We start from the raw sequence: 15512 nt of genomic DNA on the forward strand, positions 1-15512 counted from the left end.
GTGACTCTCCTCTATGTGTGCAATGTGCAGGGCTGATTTGCTCTTTATTATTGATGTTAATTTTGATTTCTTGCAAAGTGCTGTCACCACCACCGCAGCGCATAGATCAGCGTCAACATAATATTTTTCAAGTCTAGAGTGTTGAAATTTTCTTGTGTGGTCTTTGCCTTTTGAACTAAAACTAATCAGATTGTTAACGTTGGCTTGAGAAGAGAACATCAAAAGAGGTTTATGAGTATGATATTACAATATTCTTCACATCGTTAAAAGATTCTCAGCGAACATCGTTTGCAAATTTCAAGAAACTAACCATACATAGAACAGGCTTGATGTACATATTATGTAAATAATTATATATAGAGTTTTTGAGGCCAGGACTTATTTTTGAAAAGACAAAAATAATAATATTTTTTTTTTGAAATACAAATTATTTTTGCCATAGTTTTATCTACAGAATGAGTTAAAGTGAATCAAGAATTTCTTTTTAATTATTCTTCTATTAACATTTGCAATATTTTCTATTTCTTTTTTAATTATTCTTCTATTAACTTTTGCAATATTTTCTTTCTTTTTTAAAAACAGCTTCACAACATATATTAGTAACATGAATAGATTTAAAAATGAAGAATCTATATATTGCCTTTTTTAAGTAAACTAAACGTTTTCACGGGTTAAAGATACATTTTTTCAAATTCTTTCAAAGGATAACCAACATCAGTATATTAAAAAAAGTTTAATAAATACACAAATATTTTTCATTTATTATTAAAAACGAATTTTATATGATCTTTCCAACGGAATTTTTTGAATTCGTTTAAATGTCTTTTAAAATCCCAAAATTTTGTATTTTCTTAGAATTTTGATCACAATCCCTGCAAATAAAATATATATTTTTGTGAATTAAAAGAACGAAATTACATCTATAAATTTGTAATTTATGGAAGAGCTGGGACTTTATGCACACAATCATCTTCCAAGCCAAATATCAATCGAAAATGGAGTTCGAAAAGTTGCATTTAATACGTATTGTATTTTTGGATATTTTCTGTTCACTAGAAAATCGATGCAATAAGCATGAAGGAGTTTATTTTTGTACAACACTTTAAAAATTATAACCATATTAATGTCCTTTAATAATATATTCAATCAGCATTTATTGCAAACTATTAAAATTGTTATTATTTAATACAACTTTTTTTACTGAATACTTTTAATTAAATAAGGTATTACGTTTCACTTTTACTATATTTTCAAGTAGCTTACCCTCCGGATCAACAAGGTGATAGTATTATAACGAAATATTCACAAAATATGTGAAAATATACTAACATGTTATGTAACGTCAATTAAAGAAAAGATAAAGTACGTATACGCCCAGCGTTGCAATTAATTCAATTGCGAAATTTACTAAACAATTATTTTCTCTCCAGGCAATTGTATTTCGTTTACATTTTCAATATTCTATAATTATTCTGCTATTTAAACGTTGCAACTACACATCTTCATTTGTTCATTTTGATTTTTAAGGAATAAGGAATAAAATCCTTTTGAATAAAAAAACACATCATTAATTATTCTATTTATGTAAATTATACATTTCAAATGTTTCAATCAGTTTCAATGAAACTAAAATAATTAAATTATTCAAATTAAATCAAACTAAAGAAATAAATATGTATGGATATAATTTTGTACTCTACCGATTTTTATCAAAACTTTTAATGTTCCTAAAGACAAAAAGAATCAGTAATTTTCATTTCTAAAAATAAGCTTAAAAATAACGCAAGGAAAAGTATGTTATATATGTACTTGCTTAATTTTGCTTACTAATTGAGTAAAATATGTCTTAATTTTAAGTAAAATAAAGTATTGCTGAATAGATTTATATTTAATAAAGACTTTCTGTTACGGTACGGTAAATACCTAATTCAAAATTTGGCTACCTAATAAAAGTTACTTCCACTACGTAACCTTGTTTTATAAAACAATAATATGTATATTTGAATCAAGAATTGATTAATATCATCGTTATAGCATATATATGTAGTTCATCATGTTTTGTTTTAGTTTATAATACGCGTTAGTCATCATGACCTGAACCCCGAAGCTAAAGTCATTTTTATCTTATACAGACCTTGACCGTACTTCTTATGAAGACAATAAGCTTTATTTTATCTATCAGAAAAGTTATACTTAAATTAAAAAAAAAATATTTTCAATGAAAGTGTTTTCAATGTCAATACTAATAACGGATAGATATACAGATACAGATACCAGAAACCAGATATTGTGTTGTACAGAGTTGAAATTCTTTAAAGTTTTTATTTTTTTTGTTTAAATAATAAAATACTTGCGTGATTGACTCTCATTATACTGTTGTCAAAATTAAGTCTGATAAAATTTATTAATTTTAATGGATTATGAAATATAAAACATAATACATTTTTGCGGTAGGTAAATATTTTGAGGAAGGAAGTAAATTTTTCGTTTTGATATTTTGATTTCTTTTGTGTTTCAATTGTTATGCACTATTGCCGTATATATGAAAAGCAATAAGCTGTAATAAGGAATTTTTGATCGAAATATAAAAATAAAACATCCAAAAACAGCTCTTTTTTCAATGGGTTTTCTAATAATAGGTTTAAGGCAGCTGTTACTTTTGAAGCTATCATAGTTTGAGAAGTAAAAACTACACGCTACTACTAAATAATGAACCACATGCTCTACAACAACGCATTGAAATTATTAACATTCACATCGAATATTTTTTAATTTTTCTTAGAAGTTATTTCAATTCATCACCGGTCTTACATTTTAAGATCTTTTTCTTAAAGAGTACGGGAAACGTTAGGTCAATGCCAATGCCTAACAATTCATTCAAAACCTTGAATATGAAATTTAATAATTATTAATTATTGATGGCATACTGCTTCTTACCATTAACAAAAGATCATCAATGTAAATCTTTTGATTGATAATTTCTAAGAACATAAATATGTGTTAATATAAAGGGAAGCGGGTCAAAATACTATTCTTGAGAACTCTCTATTATCAAAATTCTGCATGATTCTGTATGGTCAAAATTGTGTATGTACTAAATTTTGTATTTCGAAACACTGTAAACTTAGAACGATGTATACAAATATGCCAAATATACAGTATTAGACATTTCTTATCACAAAATATTTTATAACACAAAACGTGTTTTTGATAGTTCTGTTTGATAATAAACATTATTTAAAAAAGTAAAAAGTCAAAGGGTTGATATATTCACGAAAAATGTTGAAAATGAAAACGTGTTATTGTGGTAAAAGTTTTTGAAAAACAGCCTTACTGAAAATTGTAATGATACCTCAATCCTAAAAATAGTTTGTTTAAATATTCTGTACTTTAAAATGGGCTAAAAATAAAAATCATTTTGTAAAAAGACTAATTACCACATTTTCAAATGAAGAGTTTTGGCCAACTAGAATTTTTAACATACAGAATTTTGTAATGTACAATTTTGACACACAGAATTTTAAACACAGTATTCAACCCAGTACTAAGTATTTCACCTCTTAAAAACTTTTCAAGTTAACTGGTATCTTGATTTTGGCGGCAAATTACTTTAAAAAATACCGACACTTTTTTATAAGTAGATATTAGAAGTCTAGACCGGTACCCGTGGCATGGTGATTAGTGTGTTGGACTGTCATGCAAGAGGTCCTAGGTTCAATCCCTGCCTGTGTCATCTAAAAATTCTTCACGGGTACTGCCTCTTGCGAGGAATTGACAAATCCTCCAAATGTAATTCCTGTCATGAAGGGTGCTTTCTCAAATTAGCCGTTCGGTTTTGGCTTAACACTGTAAGTCCCTCCATTCCTAATAAGAGTACTCGCACACAGGAATGGTTGAGAGTTGTAAGTCACTAGGCCTTATTTCTCAAGGGACAGTTGCGCCACCTAATTTATTTAATTATTTGCTAGTAGTCTAGGAGCCGGCAGCAAATTTTTGCGAGTTGAATAATAACCAAATGAGAATAATGAGGGTTTTAAATTAAACTAATGCATTTGAATAATCATTAAAGTCCACATAACAAGCAGAAGGCTGCATACAAAACATCTTCGACATATACATATTTTTGTAATCAGGGGAAATTTTCTGATAATTTGTTTTATCATTCTTGGGTTATACCTTATGGGAAAGAAGGTATAAGTTAAAAAATTCATTTGAAAAAGCCGAAAATGCGTTTGGCAAACAAAAGGCTGAAAGTTAAGCGTCTTAGACACGCACATTTGTAATCAGGGGGTTTGATGCATCACTCAAAATCGGAAAAATGCCCATTTTTGAACGCTTACCCCCGACTAAGACTGAAAATAAAGGCTGCCAGATGGTTGAATTTGATATAATCGTGCGTATATTTACACATTCTCAAAAAAGAATTTTGGTTATCACTTCACTTCCAAAATTTGCTGCCAGCTTTAGGTATATAGTACTATTTATTCTATTTAGATTTGGATTGGATGCACGCATCGTTGATTCAAGATATTATTTAAAGTAAAAGATTGGATATATTTTCAATGATTGTGCAAAAATATATCATAAGTATTAACAATAAATGTGTTTCTTCTACCTGTGTCCAACTCCACAGCATTGGGTCCTTATTTTTTATCACAATAAGAATTTTAACCCAAATTTAAATAGACGAACAGCTTGTATTCCAAATGATTGACATAGATTTATTTGTGATGACTTATATGAGGGTATGAGTCAACGGGCCTTAACTTAATAATTTACTCTCATACCTATTGAATAGATATGACAAATGAATATATTATACTTTTTTTCATCTTCTTCTTCAACAACCTGTTGCAGTTTGAAGAATCAAGAGTAAAATCGTTGTGAATCATATGTTTGCGTTCACTTATAAAAGCCTTCGTTTATCCTATCTTCTTTCAAATGGCGCAGTATCTACGAAATAGCCATATACTAAGCAGTATATATCTATGTCAAAGTATTTATGCGCTTAAGATTAGTAAAGATTCATTTAAATGCATCGCATCGCAGAGGGGGGATGCTTGATGTATCTAAGTTGATTATTATGGAATAAAACTACCCGTCATATTAATTTTCTTGTTGTTGTTGTTGTTTCTATTTTTCTTCTTTTAATGATCATACTGTCTGTAGTATATTTAATTTTGTTGTTGTCTGAATAACAAGAGAGAACAATAACAATAGAAGTGGCATTTCTATTGTTCAGTTTGAATAAATAGATAGCCCACTGACCTCAGTCGTCTTGTGTGTCACTCATTTATCACAAAATATGGTCAAACTCAGAGTGGATCATCGTGATCTCTCACAAATGCATAAAGTCAAATATTTACATTTTTATATTATATTTTTTCATTTTTTAATAGAATGAGGTAGTGATGAGAGATACGAGTTTTTATAATGAGTGTTCTTGGCCGAGTAAACAAATTAAAAAAAAAAAACTTCAAAAATTATGGAGATCACATTAATAATAATATATTTATCTTTCTACAATGTATAACACATGTATTTTGTTAGCTTTTTACAAATGAAAAGAAATGCAAACATTTGTATGTGTTTGGATTTAAGCAGTTTAATTTGGTTATAAATATAATGATACTTTCATTGAACACAATGCGTGAACAATAACAGAAATAAATATTGTGCAGTGACAATGATTTTTTAAATAAATTCTTTATTTTTATTTTTATTTTTTGAAAGATAAATTTCCATAAAAAAAAGAGAATAATTTATTTTTGCACACGGTCAATAAAGCTTTGTGATGAGAAAATGATAAATTAGGTGACATTGCAATTTTTATTATTTTTTTATTGAAAACTCCTTAAAAAAAATAAAAAAATCGTCATTGAAAATATTCATTCAAATTTTTAGAGAAAATGACAAAAAAATAAAGTGTAGTTGCCAATTTGTGAATTAATTATTTTGTTAACCAACCCGTAATTAGCCTTGAAATAATAACAGTTGTTTAAAAAAAAAAATAAAAGAACTAAAAAAAAGATAACAGCCTTAAAAAGTACTACTACGCATTGGTATGAACATTGTCAGCAAAGAAGGAAATTATCATTAGACTAATTCCAATTTATATAAAACATTGTTTACAAAAACCCAATTAAAATAATTTGCAAAAAAGCTACTTAGTCAAAACAAAGCGGGTATCCGTCTGTCGGTCTTAAGAACTTAAGCCATTGGGTCCATTGAGTTAAAAGTTATTAATTTAAGCAGATTTGTGTTAGAAGTATTTTTCAGTTTTTCTAAGATATAAAATAACATTTCTAAAATAAAATCTTGGTGCACTTTATTTCTTTAAGGTTATATGTTTTATATTGAAAAAGAATACAAGTGAACAAATTTTGGAATTTTATTCAAGACAAATATATTTTATTAAAATTTGTATGTAAACTAAAAGCCCTACCAATAATCAAATTAAGAGTGAATTTTAAACTTGGAAAAAATTACCATATATTGTATGGATCACAAATAATAAAACATTAGTGTTGTGTTTATTTTTTTTATTTCAAACCATAAATGGTTTCAGAAAAAAATTAGCTTAACAAATTGGTCTAATTAAAACCGAGAAATAATTGTACACATTGATTTCAGCTAAGATCAAAATTTCTACCTTAGAATGTTTTCGATATCTTTGCGTTATTTCAGTCAGTTTTAATCGTTTTCACTTATTTATGAATAGTTTTTAAACATTTATCAGACAAGTAAAGCTATATAATTCTGATAAACAATTAATCTTCTAGGATATTCGAAAACATATTCTTAAATTTTTTTTGACATCAATAGTGGCATGAAATGCGATAAGTTTAAAATTTCTCGCAAATCTTCCTTCGATAGGAGGAAATTTCCTTTTCCCTAAGTAGTCTATAAGCAAAGTTTAATTTTTTCTAACTCTTTAGCCGGGTTCTCAAGACCTTGAGTAGGTACATTTATGCGCATAAAAATGGTTTTGAAAACGGGTGTTTTTTTAATTTGGAGCAAATGATTTAATTTTAAATAGGGGTTCTTGGCACTCAAGCTTGAACAGATTTGCCAAACATAAGACTTAAACTTCATAGTCAAAAAAGACCTAAAAGTCATCTTATAACTAGTGGGAGCTTACGTTAATTTAGTTCGAGACACTTAAATAGCATCTAATAGAGAATGATTTGAAGTTTTTCAAATATTCTCTCAATTTATTGTTAAGAACTTTTGTTTATCTAAGTCTAAAAAAACACCGTTTTTTTTAGACTTAGATAAACAATGGGGTGAATATCAGTCAGAAGCATTGCAAGAGCTATCAATGCATCCAGAAATGTCACAGTTTGGTACGGTTTATGGGCTGGTGGCATCATTGGACCGTACATCTTCAAAGATGATGTGAATCGTAACTTAACTGTGTATATAAATGGTGAGCGCTCCAACTTTTTTTTTGCCCGAAATGTAAGAGCTTGACTTGCATGATATGTGGTTTTAACAAGACAGTGCCAAATGCCACACAGCATGCGCAAAAATGCACGTATTAAGAGGCGAGTTCGGTGAACATTTTATTTCACGTTGGGGACCGGTTAATTGGCCGCCTAGATCATGCGAATTAACGCCTTAAGACTAGTTTTTGTGGGGCTATGTTAAAGCTCATGTCTATACAGGCAAGCCCTATTCAATTGGACGCAGCATTGAAGCATTCATTCGTGAGATACCGGCCGAAGTATTTTAAATAGTATGCCAAAATTGGACTAAGCGGATGGACCATTTGAGGCGCAGTCAAGTCAAGCATTTTTCTAAATTGTATGTGTTTTTTTTTTGAAAAAAACTTTCCTATAGCTTTTTTCTTCTCAGGAAAATTCCCATGTTCATATATGTATATGTAAGCATATAACAACTTGTGTATTCGTATGTATGTATTTAGTAGATATGGTTACTGGGAACACTATTCCCTTTTTGATTATTGTGTGATTGCTTTTCGGGTTAACTCTTGGAAATTTGTAGGTTCTTTTTCAAAATATAGAGGGTCGTTTTCAATTTAATTTTGAATTAAATGTAAATACAACAAAAAAAATTGTTTAACCAAAGAAATAATATGTCAATCTCCCTTATAAACACATATATACATATGTATGTATAGTATATATTTATTTATAAAGAATTTACTCAAATATATACCTACTCAATTTCTATCAATCAAGAGGAAAAATTCTTTTAAGTCCAAAGGATTTCGGCATAGGCAATACATCAAATTGGAATAAAATTTCAGGATGATAACTCAATCGAAACCTACATCATGACAAACGACCGACTACGACTCGACGACGACGCAGTTAACATACCAATTCAATTTGGATTCTCATTTCAAAAAAAAACACACTGAGGATTATGTTTATCTACCAGAGAGCTCTTTGATATTTGAACATATTATTTTATTTCAAATTGAATTGGTACAGTGTAAGGTTAAAGGTTGTCTTGATCATCAGTGGTGTTGTTTTTTTTTTTTTTTTTTGGCATTCAAAAAGAAGATGACTCGGTCATATCAAATCTCCTGATTACTTTACCGAAACAAACAAAATAAACCCTCATTGGGTAGAGTGTAACTTAAGGCCTGACACGTCAGTCATTTATTCTGTTTTAACTTGTTTTCATGATTTTCTTTATCACGCAGAAGATTGGTATACCTATGTTTACATGAAAAGGATCAAAATGTCTAAGGTTGTAAAAGCAACAACTAAACAATCCATCTTATTATACAAACATTTAAAAATAAAATATCGACCATTATTTTTTCAGGGAAAACAGAAAACACTTTTCAATTACAAACTTTACGCCAATAGAGGTTACGGAAACACTTCTATGTCTTAACATATTGCAATGGATACAGTATATGCCTTGTACTTGTAGGTTGTTCCTACTAGTATATACATAAGTATAGGTAAAGCAGATAGGTACTTATAAAAGTTGAACGATACTAAAAACAAAATCAATATATTGATTTTGGTTTTATCACGATGACGATGAGTTTGTGCTTTCAGTGCTGTTAACAAGGCTAATAGGTTCTTAAACACATTATTAACAATGTTATGCATGCTTCAGAATACCACCCATTATAATATACAAAAAATGCATTTTGATTTTTGAAGATAGTTTTAAAACAGGGAGGTTCGGGCCTGACCTTATTATACACTTCTTGTATTCACTTGTTTGTTCAGAACTTAGAATGTCAAAAAGTTTGAAATATTTGCTCTCTACGCTTCTTGATGTAACACTGAACTTTTCAATATCAAATTCAATTAGTTCAACTTGTGAACGATACTAATCCATATTAATTAATTGCAAAAGAAAAAAAGCATTGGGAAAGCGACTAATTTATGTACATAGGTAAATATTTTATAAAAAAGCAAATATGGAATCAAGAAGACTGACCATGAAATTCCATATGGTACGTTAAGTTTATTGTATTTTTATAAAAGTACAACCACATTAAATATAGAACAGATGTAAAATCTTACATAATAAATAATTAACAATGAATTCAGGTGTGCCTAAAGTTTGTATATATATTTTTACATCTTTTCAAATACAAATGTTTTAATATTCATTATTTTGTGCTGTGACGCAGTAACTGCAATTATATTTAATATTTATTTTGCAAAACACACTGGAATTTTAAGGTAAGTAAAGGATTCTTAAAAAAATCAACTCAAAAAATTTAAATCTTCCTGTTGATATATAATTGGCTGATAATAGCAACTTTTCTTAAGGTTTTTGATGGCTTTATTAAGAATCTTACATAAAAATCACGTCGTGGTTTTGTGATACCACTTTTTGTTTCAATAAAATTCGGAATTTTCAGATTGCCTATCTTCAGTACTCAGTCAAAATATTTTTAGTATATCATAAAATCCTCAAAAAATGGTTAAAAGTTTTCAATCTTTTGCTGCCAATTATCAACTAGTCTTAAGAAAACATTAAAGCATTAATGTTTTTTTTATTTTTAAAATTTGAAAATATTATTGAAAACGGGTGTTTATTTTAATTTGGAGCAAATAGTTTAACTCTAAATGGTGTTGGCTAGTGCGTATAGGACGCGGTGGAAAGTGCGTATCCTTACTTAATGCTTAGCTGGGCCACTTGCTAGGAATTGACAGATTCTCCAAGAGTAATTATTGTCATGAGAAGTGCTTTCTCAAAACAGTCGTTCGGATTCGGCTTAAAACTGTAGGTCCCCTCGATCCCTGACAACATAACTCGCACAGAGAAATGGTTGAGAGTATTAAGTCTTTATAGGCTCTAGTTCCCAACGGGCCACCTATTTTTTTCTCAAACCTTTAGCAAAGGAATGTTTGATTTGTGTTGCAGAACAACATTATTAATAAGGAAAGGATTTGCCAGGTTTACAATGTTTGGTTTTTGCAAATCACACGAGGAAACATTTAAAAATCGTTACCAAATGTTATAGGTTAGCAATGGTTAGATTTTTGAAAGAAAAAAAAGAGTTAAAATTGGCCATACAAGACCTTGACTCTTATTATCAAAATCTCAAAAATAATTACTGAAATAAACGTAGGTATTGAACAAATTGCAACAAAAATCAACCAAAAGCAAAAACCGAATATATACAAATTCAGCAATCAGCGACATAAAAATGCAGATTTAAAAAAAAATACTACAGTTGCATGAACATACTAAATTGTATTAAAAATTTAACTCTTAAGAAATGTAACAATGTATACATTACATAACATAATATAAAATATGTAGCCTCATCCTAGCGTTTTGGAGTGTATATTATTTCGTTAGTAACCTACCTTTTCCAAATGCCATGCTGAACCAATTTTGACAAATAAGATGTCAAAATAAATAAAATATTCTGCAGACTATGCGAATTGTGTTTTTATTGAATATTATATTAACAATTATTTTTATCAGTGGAAAACTTATATTTCGATTTGAGAACGCCTAAACAAAACTTACACAACATTGAAGAAATCAAAACTACACCACAACTTTCTCGCACTTAGGATTTTTTCTGAGCAGAGTTGATTGATTAAAAATACAGATTTTGAAATCCTAAACTAAAATTAATTGAGAAACATTGAATAAACTTTGATTTATTAATAGAAGTTGAAGCTAAGTATATAAATTGAAGTAAGATATATGATTGTTTGTTTAAAAATAATATAAATTACTTTTAAATAAAAATCCACTAATGTCTACACACGTTTCAATTGTAGTAAATTGCGTGTTTATATTTTTTTTTAATTTATTGAATGTTCAATCAAAATTAGTGTAAAAATAACTTCCATTCAATTCATTTCGAAATCAAGCAAACACGCAAACTTAAAAACTCTCTTTTTAAAACAAAAACTGTTTTCAAAAAATGACAGCTATAATATTAGTGAACAAATTATTGCATTCAATCAAACTCACTGAAGTGCAATATAAAATATAAGATTTATTCCATTTTATATAAAAATTCACTAAAAATATACATATGTATATATAGAAGATAGTTCGTGATGGTGATTTTTCGATAAATAAAAAGTTCCAACTTAATTTGATTGTTTCGACGTTAATTTGTCATATAGTCGTGTGTACATAAATAATATTATTGTGAAAGTAATTATAGCTTATGTTTAAACAATGATGTTTTTTTGAATATTTAAGCATATAGTACAATTTTTCTTTATATGGAATACTATTCCGATTATACAATAGTTTGCTATTTTATTTCATGTATCCCGGAAAGTACAAACAAAAAATATTTTATGTAGATTTGAATATTGAATATGAGTCACACGAATACAATTTTAATCTTTTTTCGACGATTATGGTTTTTGGCAATGTTATTTGTTTATTTCGAATGTATTCTTTTCTTTTGTTATGTCACTAATGTCGTAATGATGACACGTGTTATTTCTATTTTTGTTTTATTAGGTATTCATAGCAAGAACAAACAAATGATATTCTATGACGAATTATTTGACAAAAATAATTTAACGCTGGAAACCAGTCGTTTTTTAAGCACATGTTTTTCGAAAGATTTGTTTCAAAAATCTACATATGCATATTAGGTAAATTTCAAATAATAAATTATAATTATTCTTACTTTTATTCCACAATATATGTAAATTTACTTTATAGCATAATTTACGGACATGAAGGATTATTCTCAAAATATTAAAAGTATTGTTATGTACCTTTGATAAAGAAGCGAATTTCAAAATGAGTTGTCTATATTCTTGATCAAAGCAAGATAGTTAGAAACAGGGTTTTGTAAAGAACTTTACATTCAAGCAGTACGGCTAAAGAAAGAATCTCTGTACTTCATAGTGCAACCAAAGTTGGGCTCAAGAGTGAACTAATCTATTCACAAAGTAGTAAAATATAGTCCCTGGTTCTACTTTATATAGGAGCAGCAACCGCATATTGTTCTCAATTGCTATAAGAGTCTGTGTTGGAAAATTTTGTATGAGAATAAAGAGTATACGTAGTTAGAAGTGGGAAATAGGAATATGTAATTAAAATCTCATTTAATTGATGGCTTTTTATTTCTCATACTCATCATAACCGTTCTCTTAGTGTGTTTCTGTTTAGTATGTGACACTTATATGATCAAGTTTTGGTTTGGTATATAAAAAAATAAATAAATTGAACCAGGAACCAGGTGACTTACAACTCTCAACCATTCCTGTGTGCGAGTACTGTTGTCAGGAATGGAAGGGACTTACATTTTTAGGAAGAATCCGAACGGATAATTTGAGAAAGCATTTTTTCATGACAAGAATTACTTTTGAATTATTTGTCAATTCCTCTCAAAAGAGAGTACCCGCGAAAATTATTTTTTTTTTAAATTAAGGTGGCACAGGCAGGGATTAAACCCAAGACCCCTTGTATGACAGTCCAACGCACTAACCACCGCGGGTACTACAGGTTTAGTGTATAGCATTAGAATAAACTGCATGCTGAAGTATAACAATTGACAACAAGTTTTGTTTTGGATTATTTTTTTAAGAATAAGACAAAAATATTGTTAATAGAACAAGTTTAGTTTATTTCATTGAAACCAATTAAAGTATGGATGAATTTAAGAGGATATAACAGTTAAAATTGGTCTCAAAGTTTTGAATATCAAAATTAGAGGGAAAAAAGAGCTTAACACATTCTTGATGTGTGGCTGATAAAGGAATATCTGAAATTGAACTTTAGTCTGAAATTAAACTCAAGATTACTCTGCAAAATTGTTGGAGAGGTAGAATGCGACTAGTTTTACAGGTACTTGATGTTTAAAGAAATAGTCCTTGAACATGTGCTTATTTAACTTTATTTTAGTTTTTGTTTTTAAATAATAACACAAATTATATCACAAATCGATTCAACTAACAAAAATAATGACCCAGGTTAATGGCATCCTTACAGGAGCTTATTTTTATATACATACTTGCATATTTACACTTTTGTAGTTTTCTTATGCATGTAATTCGAATTGTAAGGGTCGTTGCAGGAGTAGTGGGTGTAATTTAAGTACATTGTCGATTTTTCTGCATTTTCTGGAATATCAACAATATCTGAACGAGCGAGTATAGAATCGGGGTAAGTAAGTTTATGTAAGTATATTAAACTATAACTTAAAACATAAACTACTGATTTATTTTTATGCAATTGCATACAAAAATTAAAGTAATCCGTGTTCGAACGTGTTTTTAGACAGAAAAAGAAGAATAAATCAATTTTTGTCTACGTTTAAATGTATTATAAACTGATTTTTATAAAGTACTTCATCATATTTTTTGACGTGAAATGTGAATTTCCGAAAGTCCTGAATGTTTATTTTTTTTAATTTGAATTCAAATTTATAAATAACATAAAATATTTAGATTTCAAAAATTCAATTATTAAAATCTTTTCGCTGAATTATTTGGAAATTCTTAACATAAAATATAATAATGATTATAAGTAAATTAAAGTAAATTATATTTTTTTAACATTTAAAAAATAAATATAAATCATGAATAAATTTTTAATAACAAAATTAAAAAATACAATATGGTTGTTTTTCCTACCTGATTGATAACAGATGTTGAAAAATATAATCTATGTATTTAAGTTCTATAATAGTAACTTAAAATCGAACTTTATTTTTTAACAAAATATTTAGAATTTATGAATTTAAGTTGTCATAAACAAGGGTTTTATGGTTTATGGGGTTTATGGTTTAGCCTTCTGCGATTTTTCAATGAATCACACAAATTCAGTTATAAATAAAAGAAAGAAACTATAATTCAAAAAAAAAACTTCATGTATTAAGGTTACGTTCTCGAAAATGAGACGGGTATCGTTTGTATTAATGAACAAATAATTAATTAAAAAAATTTAAAACATTTTAAGGAAAAATTCGGAAAAGGCACATCACAAATAGAAAATGATATTGCACCTAAAGTAATTGTATATATAAAATAATAATGTTTTTAACACCTGGTTAATTTGTTTTTGAAAAAAATCGAAGGAACAGTTTCGTCTTTGGTAAAAAAAACCTTTAAAAATACTACTTATAGTTGGTAACTAATTTTATTGTTCTGAATATTTTTATTTAAATTTAAAAAAAAAATCCAACAATCAGCTTTTTTTAAGTAAAAATAAGAATCTACAAAAAATACTCCGAACAATTCGTAAGAGCTTATGGATGTAAGATTCGAATATTTCAAGAATAGATGAAGGTTTTGACTTTAAAATAAGTGAATTCTATGCAAAATGTTTGTTATTTAACATAAGAAAATGTTTTTGAGAAATAAAAACTAGTATAATTGGTAGAAAATGTTTTTAGTTTAGTTCATTTTTATTTAGAAAAATATAATGCACAATTTTTCTTACAAAATACGAAAACCTTCAAAAATAAACTGATAAAAAATGGTTTTCGACTAAGAACAAAACAAGATATTGACTTCAAAACTTTTTTTTATCATACGCAAAATGTTATTGTAAATGTTTTTTTTAAACTTTTAGATAGATAGATGGATATATATTTTAATTTATTTTCAAAGAGAAAGTAACAAAGTTAACAATATTTTTTGTAACTGCACACCACATTTCATAATAAGTTTTTGAAACGCATGTGTATATCTTAATATTTATGAGTTGAAAAGAAATATCTTTAGACGGACAAATTGTCACAACTTTTTGTTTATTAATTTAACAAGGTTTTGAAAGCCTAACATGATTTTTTGATTTTATTTTACTTTTTTTTCTCAATATTCACTGATTATCAGAAATTACTTCAAATATGTTTCTATGTTTCAGAATTTCTTAATTTTTAAAAAATTTTGTACACACAAAATGTTGACAAATTTAAAGCAAAATGAAAGCTAGTGTGAGTTAAATACTTTATTTGTTCTATTAGTCTTCAAAAATATAAAAATTGTATATATTGTCTTAAAAATGTATACATTTTTACTGAATTCACATCTTAACTTTATTAAAAAAAATTCAATTGTGTCTAACTACTG

General features: G+C 27.8%; 1 protein-coding gene across 2 annotated transcripts in view; it reads right to left on the reverse strand.

Moving 5' to 3' along the window:
• LOC129952662 (terminal nucleotidyltransferase 5C) overlaps positions 1-15512 on the reverse strand; it is a 132529-nt gene that overhangs the window by 45218 nt on the left and 71799 nt on the right. The window lies entirely within an intron of this gene.

This window comes from Eupeodes corollae, chromosome 3 (genome assembly GCF_945859685.1).
Source record: "Eupeodes corollae chromosome 3, idEupCoro1.1, whole genome shotgun sequence".
NCBI classification, from domain to species: Eukaryota; Metazoa; Arthropoda; class Insecta; order Diptera; family Syrphidae; genus Eupeodes; species Eupeodes corollae.